General features: G+C 46.9%; 1 long non-coding RNA gene across 1 annotated transcript; it reads left to right on the top strand.

Moving 5' to 3' along the window:
- Positions 1 to 2,688: 2,688 nt before the first annotated feature.
- LOC123129155 (uncharacterized) lies at positions 2,689 to 4,570 on the top strand. The gene is made up of 2 exons (XR_006463621.1): positions 2,689 to 3,309; positions 3,850 to 4,570. It is a non-coding gene; the product is annotated as an uncharacterized lncRNA (long non-coding RNA).
- The last annotated feature ends 3,519 nt before the right edge of the window (positions 4,571 to 8,089 follow it).

Below are 8,089 nucleotides of genomic sequence, written 5' to 3'. Positions count from 1 at the left end.
GACTATATGTTTAACTAACAAAATATTAATGCCTGCCGTTAAATAAATATACTGTTGGATTCGTATTTGAATGTGGTTTCAATTATATTACTTTTGCCACATATAACTTATATTTTATTAGTTATAAAATCATGATCAGATATGAAAAAAATACAAGGGGACTTGTAAACCAGGATGGAGGTGCTTGAAAAAAATAGTCAGTCGATTTTATCAGCCACGGGTTGTAAATCAGTGTGATCCGTCCGACGCACCACTGTCTGATCTGCCGGCCTCAGCCACCCCGCCCTCCCCCGCAGCCATCCCTCTAAACCTCACTAGACAGGTTCGTGAGATTTAGCGAACACGGGGGGGGGGGGGGGGGGGGGGGGAGGGGGGGGGAGGGGGGGTCTAGTATACATGATCTCTCCTCTTTTGAGTCAAACTTTGACCACTAATTTATAGGTAGTACAACAAATACATGTTATATTAGTATTGCTAATTCTCAGTCAACTACAACTTAGTTATGTTTCAGTCAATGCTATATTCATGAAATCTTACACTGAGATCCATATACATTTTTCTTTTCGGTCATTTCTTCTTCTTTCTTACTCCCTCCGTTCGGAATTACTTGTCTCGGATATAGATGTATCTAGAACTAAAATATATCTAGATATATCCATTTCTGCGACAAGTAATTCCGAACGGAGGGAGTACATGTCATCACTTGACTGAGACTAGGTTAAGTCTCAGCCGATTGAGACGTAGCCACACCCATGTTATATACCCCAAATACAATGTTTCAAACGGTAAACTTTGCATGGAGCATAATTCATGAATTTTCCTTGTAAAATCAGATGTCATAGCCTGAATGGAAGTTTGGGGAGCAATGAATCGTGCCACCTTTTTTTTTCTCCGCTGCCGTGAATCGCGCGTGCCACCCTGGTTGGTTGGTGGAGTGGTACTAGGTTTTGTTCTTGGTCAGGCAGAGGACGGATCTGAGTGGATCCAGGTGTGCGTAGATCAGCAGGACGACTGTGATTAATCCTAGAGCTAGCTAAGCTATGCCGCATAGACAATCATAGATCGTACTACTGTTCATGTAGACTCATCTTTATTAGGTAGGTAGGAGATGATCGATGGTTTGGTGTGAAAAAACACTTGCATGCATTGACACGCACGCATAATGGATCTGGAGGAATCGGTAATCTTTACGGGCTCCACGGGAATCCATGGATGGATGGATGGATGGATCGACCGGCTAGAGCTAGGGCTGGGGACGTAGCACTGGGCGCTGGGCGGCGATGGAGTCATTGTGATTGTGGAATGCACGTGAAAAGTGTAAACAGTAGTCATGTCATGTGACGGACCCATCCATCTGGACGTACGTACGTACGCACGTACGTATATGCATCCCCGCCCGCGCGTGAAATATCCGATTTTTAACCCACGAGCACCGCTGCTGCTTCGACCATAAGACCATTTTCTCATGTTAAACACTATAGCCAAGGAGTTACCGTCATCGTCTTAGAGCATCTACATCCGGATATCTCATATTGCCTCAAATGCTCAGAAGAACGGCTCGATCACTGACTGGTCAAAAAAAAAGTCTCAGCCAGGCTCCTCATACCGGCTCTAGATGTCCGTACTGACCGTCACCTCTTATATCATCCCAAATCTAGGAAGAATATTGCGAGGCCCGGTTGCGTCCGTCACGTTAGATCCAGCCTACGATGGCGCACCCCGACCCCACATGTATTCGTCCCCATCTGTTTGCCAGACCAAACTCTACCTACTCCACTCCCTTCCCCTCCCCCTCCCCCTAGCTTATTTAGGGTGATCTCCAGCCTCCTCCGACATGTCAGGCAGCGGATCTGAGTCCTCCATCACCTGGTCTGTGAATTAGGATCTCATCTCAATTGGGCCGAAGGAGAAGATGGTCGTCCGCATTGCGCTCTGCCGCGCCCGCCAGATAGTGGTCGGACTCAATCCGACGTGACTCCATAGCGTCCGCCCAAATGGTGCTTGGATCCAGCGCGAGGCACGTCGCCACTGCCTCAGCGGAGGCGGTGCGCTCCGTTTGGAATCCAAGTGCTGCAGACGTGCAACCCCTTCGTTAGCACACTGAGGACGAGGCTTTCTGCAGTCCGTCTGCGTCGGAGGCTAATATGGTGCGGCATGCCCGCCGTGCGAGAAAAGGCGCGGGAGGCCGTGGCAGCCCTTGCGATGGACGTCGGTGAGGCAGAGTTGCACTTTTCGCGCCGATTTGGGTGGCCGACAAACTCAGGAGCCGCAAATCGCGCTGTGGTGGACGTGTCGGCCTCCGACCACGACGGATCCATCGTCGACCTCACTTCGACAGGTGACGTGCATATGACGAGCTCCGACGAGGAAGAGTAGGGCCTGGGAAACAACGGCGTGTTGAGTCCCTTTAGCCGGTGTGTGCCCCATGTCCTACTCTATTAGGGTCTGGGTTGCACGTGCATGTGATTGTTTGGATTTGAGGATTCGTGATTGAGGCATCTGGTTGTGTAAACGTTAATTCGCGAGGATGTTTGAGGGATCGGATTTGTTGTATCATGCTGTTAATTAGCAGGCTGGTGATGGATGGGCATGCATGCGTGCGTAGTAATGGTGGCTTAGCTGGTGCACGCACGGGTGGACGGCATGGCCAGCGCACGCACGTAGCGTACACGTACGTGCACTAGCTGGTGCTGGTGGCGCAGTAATGCATTGTGGTGTGGGCGGCGTGGAAAGGACACTGGCAGTGGGCATCCGGTGGGGCGAGGGTGCACGTGTAGTGTGGTCGTGTGGAAGTTATATCGGACCGCGCGTGTGGCCTCGCCGCACCTACCTCTACCTTGGTGCGTGCGTGCGTGCGTGCGGCCGGCGCAGGTGAAAGTTCATTCCTTTTGGTTGGTTTCTACGCCTCCCTCGCCTCACAAAGCTCTATTTATACGGCCCGTTCCTCCTCCCCCAAAACTCGCCAATCTCCACCCCCCTCTCCGTCCTCAACCTCCCTCTTGAGATCGAGCGAGATCCAGATCGCGGCCATGCTCTCCACAGGCTTTCTTGAACTGTCAACACGCGCGCGCCGGCCAGCCATGGCTTTCCTTTGCCGCCCAACTCGATCGCATATGCTCTTGCATGTCTCGATCTCTGCCTGCCTTGTTGATGGTTCAAGAAAGTCCTTGGAAACCATGCCCGCCTCTCCCCGCCTCCCTCCACGGGTTTCTTCCCATCTATGCCCGCATGCTCCATGGAGGCCGGCCATCGCGCGCGTTCGCGCGCAATTCGATCCATCTGTACGCACGTACGGGTCATCCATTACAGGTAACTAATTGACTCTTTCTCCCTGATTGCAATCAATCTGGCGGCCGGCCATGATACGCAAGCATCTACCGCGGCCGGCCGGTTGATTTTTCTTCTTGTCTTTGCTCCAATGATTGCGAGTTAATCATATGCCTTCCCAACGACACAATTACCTTTAGATCTATATATCTTACCGCGTGCTTAGGTGTGAATGAACTACAGTAGTATACTTCTTATCGTATGCGGATCCGGATCCAGATCCATCATGGCTAGCTGAGGCCGATCTAATCTTCAATCAGGTGAAATAATTTGCTACAATCAGTCGGTTGATCTACTTTCTGCCACTTATTTGCTCTTAAATACAGGACAGATCTTATCTTTTCTGAATTGTCCTTGTGTAGATCGATGTGCTTTTCGTGTCATGTAATTTTTCAGTAAAGGTTATTTATTGGCCCAACCAACTTAAGCTTCCTATTAAATTCCAATTACTCAATTTAAGCTTTCCGTATATTCGTCTATCTTATTAAATCTTATTTTCTGTAATTCCATCCTTTTTTACAGAGAGATAGAGATGGAGATGGAGATACGAATCCTTGTGATTGTTAATTAGGTAGGTAATGAGAGAATTCCGTATGCATGGTCTAGATTGTAGTCTGCCCTCTCTTCCCCTTTCTCCCTTTCGCTGAATTTTGATGATAATCACCAAACTAAATAGAAAAAAGGGGTACCTTGCTCCGATCAATGCCATGAATGAATTGCTTATTTTATAATCATATAATAGAGTTTATGTCCATCTCATAGAACCGAAATTCATGGTTCATTTACAGTTTACCGCCTATTTGTGACATTTCAGACGTGTATAATTTTTTTCCCAGAGTACTTGGTTCTTTTTTTTGTGTAAGAGTACTTGTTCAAGATATGAAAGTGAAATGGGATTAAGCCGGTCGCTGCATGATGCTAAGGGCCGTTTTGACACACAGAATTATGAAAAGTGATAACAGAAAAAAAATACATGATGCTAATTACCGTGGTATCGCATGTTGAATTCCACAAAGGTATAAATGCACGGATCGAGGAAGAAACACTCCACATTTGCGCCAAAATTTGTAGGCAAATTTCTAATCTTGTAAAATCCTGTGGTGTTACTGCAAACCTATGATTTACTAAATGGTTGGGATTATTAGCTGTCTTTTCTTTCCCTCCATTTGTTTTTTCAAAGTGGCGCTCAGTGTCTCGAACGCTCGGGCATTGGATTGTGCACCATGATTCAACAATTTAACCTTGTCTTTTGATCCATAATAATTATTGTACATGCGTGCTTGGAAACGGCAACAACGAGCGGTCTGAAAAACCTCATGAGAGGAAAACAAAGGTGAGAAGCGATTGGTGGTGCCCATGCTGACGGTGGCGTGCGTGCACGAGCGGATGAGCAGTGGAATGGCAGCGATCGATCGGCCGGAGCTTTATTTTGTTCCATGGGTGCAGGTGGGTGCCGACCTGACCCGTCGCATCCAATCTAACCAACCAAGCAACCCTGAATTTTCTCTGCATCCATCTGACTAGCTACCTAGTCTAGGTCTAGCTGCCACTGTAGTCGTGCTGAGAAAGCAAGCATGGCTGGCACGAGAATATACCTGTCGTGGAGCTCCTTTGCTCTACAGTTGTATGTATGCATACATTGAATTATACAGTAGAGGGCAGCAGTGCTGCATGTAGATCGGTATTGTAGAATGTAGATGGATTGACTGATCACTGCCGTACGTGCTAGCTTCTATATGTGGAAACGTGAGGGCGTGTCAGTGGGGAATAATTGCGGCAGTGTTGTTGCCTAATTCGGAAACCGCCGCACTGTTCATTTGGGCGGCAGTCACTCACTGTAGTAATCATGGAGGTAAAGCAGCTGCGGCAGCTCGACCACTCACTCCATATCATGTCACTGCACAGGCACAATCAGCAGGAGCTCAGAGCAGCAGCAGCAGCAGGAAGCAAAGGCTCTGCCGCGCCTGCAATTCTGCATCTGAGTGCGTGTAGATCGAATTTGCAGGCAGACTGCAGCTGGAGACGACGTACGTACGAAGTGACACAAGCTAAGCCCTGCAGTCTGCTCTGCTATGCTCTGCGGCGTCAGAATAATAATGCAACCTTTGCTTTGCTTTGCTTTCACCACCTTCCCAGCAGCTAGCGGCAGTGAACAGTGATGGATGGATCGTAACGTACGCGCGCAGAGAGAATTTTCATGTCTCTGTTTTCTTGCACCGCGCGCGTGCATGAATCCTGTTACACTCCATTATTTACCTGGGGTGTGTGAGATGCTGATCTTGCGATGGTGCGAGGGACAATTGTAATGCTTGCTAACTCTCTCAGGCTGATCACTCGTCAGTAATTTTGCTACTACCACTTTAAAGATAAAGATTACTTCTAGATGGTCGATCGACACCACACGCTTTAATCATGCCACTAATTATTCATCGTCACTCTTTAATTAGCAGAAACGTGCACTAAGGCTAGGGTACATGCATGAGCACGGTGACTCACTCAATTATACGTACACCTGGGATGATTAACTGTCAGTGGCAAGCACAAATAATTACTCCTGGCTAGCTAGTGTGTGGTGTGAATTGTGATGATGATGTTGACATGACAATGTGATGAATGGATTAATAATTGGCTACTAGGCGCAGGTGCAGTGAGTGAATGATGGATGGATACGAATGATGGCGAGCACTCATCTTTCTAGGCGCCTGCAGGTGCTGGGTGCCTTCCTTTCTTTCAGTCAATCTGCAGTGATGCCGCAGGCGGTTGCCGGGCTCGGAAAAGGGGCTTCGAAAAGATTTGCACCAAAAGCCCAAGAGAATGTTGTGTTGTTGTTGTTGTGTGGCCCGGGAGGCCGGGAGCGGCGGGAGGGGAAAGCTTAAGATTATCTATCTAGAAGATGATGATGATGCATATGCATCCATGCTCAACAGTTTTACTTCCACTCTGATTTCATTTTTGTTATTACTGCATGCGGCCGGACTCTAGTGTGAGTGAGCTGAGCAGTGGTGGCCACCACACACAGCATAGCCATGCATGCATAAAGCAAGGCAAAGCAAAGCAAGGAGACGGCAGCTTTAATTAGTTTGCCATGCACGCACGCAGTGCAAGCTTTTCTGTATGTTTTGTTGCTGTACACATGCAGTTAGATCTGTCATGGCTCATGGCCACCACACAGACAGAGCTGAGGTGAGTAGAAGTAGATATCGAAGGTGCGGTCCGTGATAAAATTGTCCAGCAACTAAGCTCGATGAGGGAAGGTATTTTCGACGAAATTGTGTTTGAGCATTGCCCTAGGGAAGCTAGATCAGTGTTTTTTTTAGGGAAAGTGTCAGTTTCTTTCTGATGAATCTTGTACTTGGGTCGACGAACCCCTAGGGTCCTCCCAATTAACGCTTCTTAGTTATGAACGATGTGACCTTGGTTAGTGATAATATAACCTGACGGTGTTACGTACGACATGATAATATGATATGACGTGATGGTGTGTGTTAGCTTAGATTGATAATTCAGCTAGCTAGCAAGTTGTAGCTATGTGTCAGTTAAGGAGAGAGCTGGAATCTCGGGAACCGTATGATATTGGCAATTGAAGGAGGCCAAACACGTCAAGATCGAACACTGTACGTCTAAGCTAGCTCATCCAGCTAGGCTAGCTACTGGCTAAATGGTGTACCCGTGGAAAATTAGTTGATAGCCAGCTTAGCTATGGAGTGCGTAGGATGAGATCTACGTAGCTAGGAAGAAGTGGGCAGTAGCACGAGAGGTTGTCTGGATTCTGAAAGCGCGCGATTGGTCGTCCATGGATTGGTGGCACCACACCAGCACTGGCACGGCGCCACGTCCATCCATCATACCATCCATCCAGAGACAAAAGGTGTTCAGGTTGTTGCGACATCAGGCTCCATCCATAGCTGCATCCTTTGTGTGTAGTGTGTTTTTCTTCTTTCGCGTAGAAAAACAACATTTTTTAGGCTTCTGGAAGACTAAGTTACAATCGGTGACTGTCGACGGGGGAGGGGTAGTGGGGGAACATGGAAGATGGTTAATGGGAGGGAGACGGAACTAGGGTAGGGGGTCGGGCAGGTGACGCCGTGGGCAAGAGAAGACTACTCCGTGCCCATAAGGGGGTCATAGCAGCGAGGAGGGGGCGTCGAAGACTAGAAGCAGAAGCGCAGCCAGGGGCGCGGCTATGTGTTGCCTGCAACGACTCCTAACGCAGGGTTGTCAATAGGGAGGCGTTGCTGGGCCAGACTGGTAAGAACGTGGCCGCGTCAGGTTGACATCACTATGACTTCACCTATGCTTTCTTTCTTGCTTTGTCTAAAACAACCATTTTTTTCTTTATCTGCACATTTTAGCTTTTGTTTTTTGTTTTTCTTTTATTGCTTATATTCGAAATATTGTAAATATGTATTAAAATAAATTACTTTGAAAAATCTTAATCATGCATTGGAAAATGTTAAACGTGTGTAGAAAAAATGTTAATCATTTGTACCAAAATTGTTTATTACATTTCAAAAAAGCCACGTGTTAAAAAATGCTCATGCATTTTAACAAAAATGTCTATACAATATATAAAAATGTTCATGTAAACCAATAAAATACTTCATACATTCAGAAAATGTACGTTCAATTTTAGAAAATGTCAAGAGTTTCAAAAATGTGTTTGAGACATTATCAGAAAATTACATATAATGTAGAAAATGTTTCATACCATTAAGTAAATGTACAAAACATTTGGAAGAAAAATTCCAGTGGTTCAACAAAA

This window comes from Triticum aestivum, chromosome 6A (genome assembly GCF_018294505.1).
Source record: "Triticum aestivum cultivar Chinese Spring chromosome 6A, IWGSC CS RefSeq v2.1, whole genome shotgun sequence".
Classification (NCBI taxonomy): Eukaryota; Viridiplantae; Streptophyta; class Magnoliopsida; order Poales; family Poaceae; genus Triticum; species Triticum aestivum.
The sequence above is the reverse complement of the archived record's forward strand: the minus strand, read 5'-3'. Positions and strand labels throughout refer to the sequence as shown.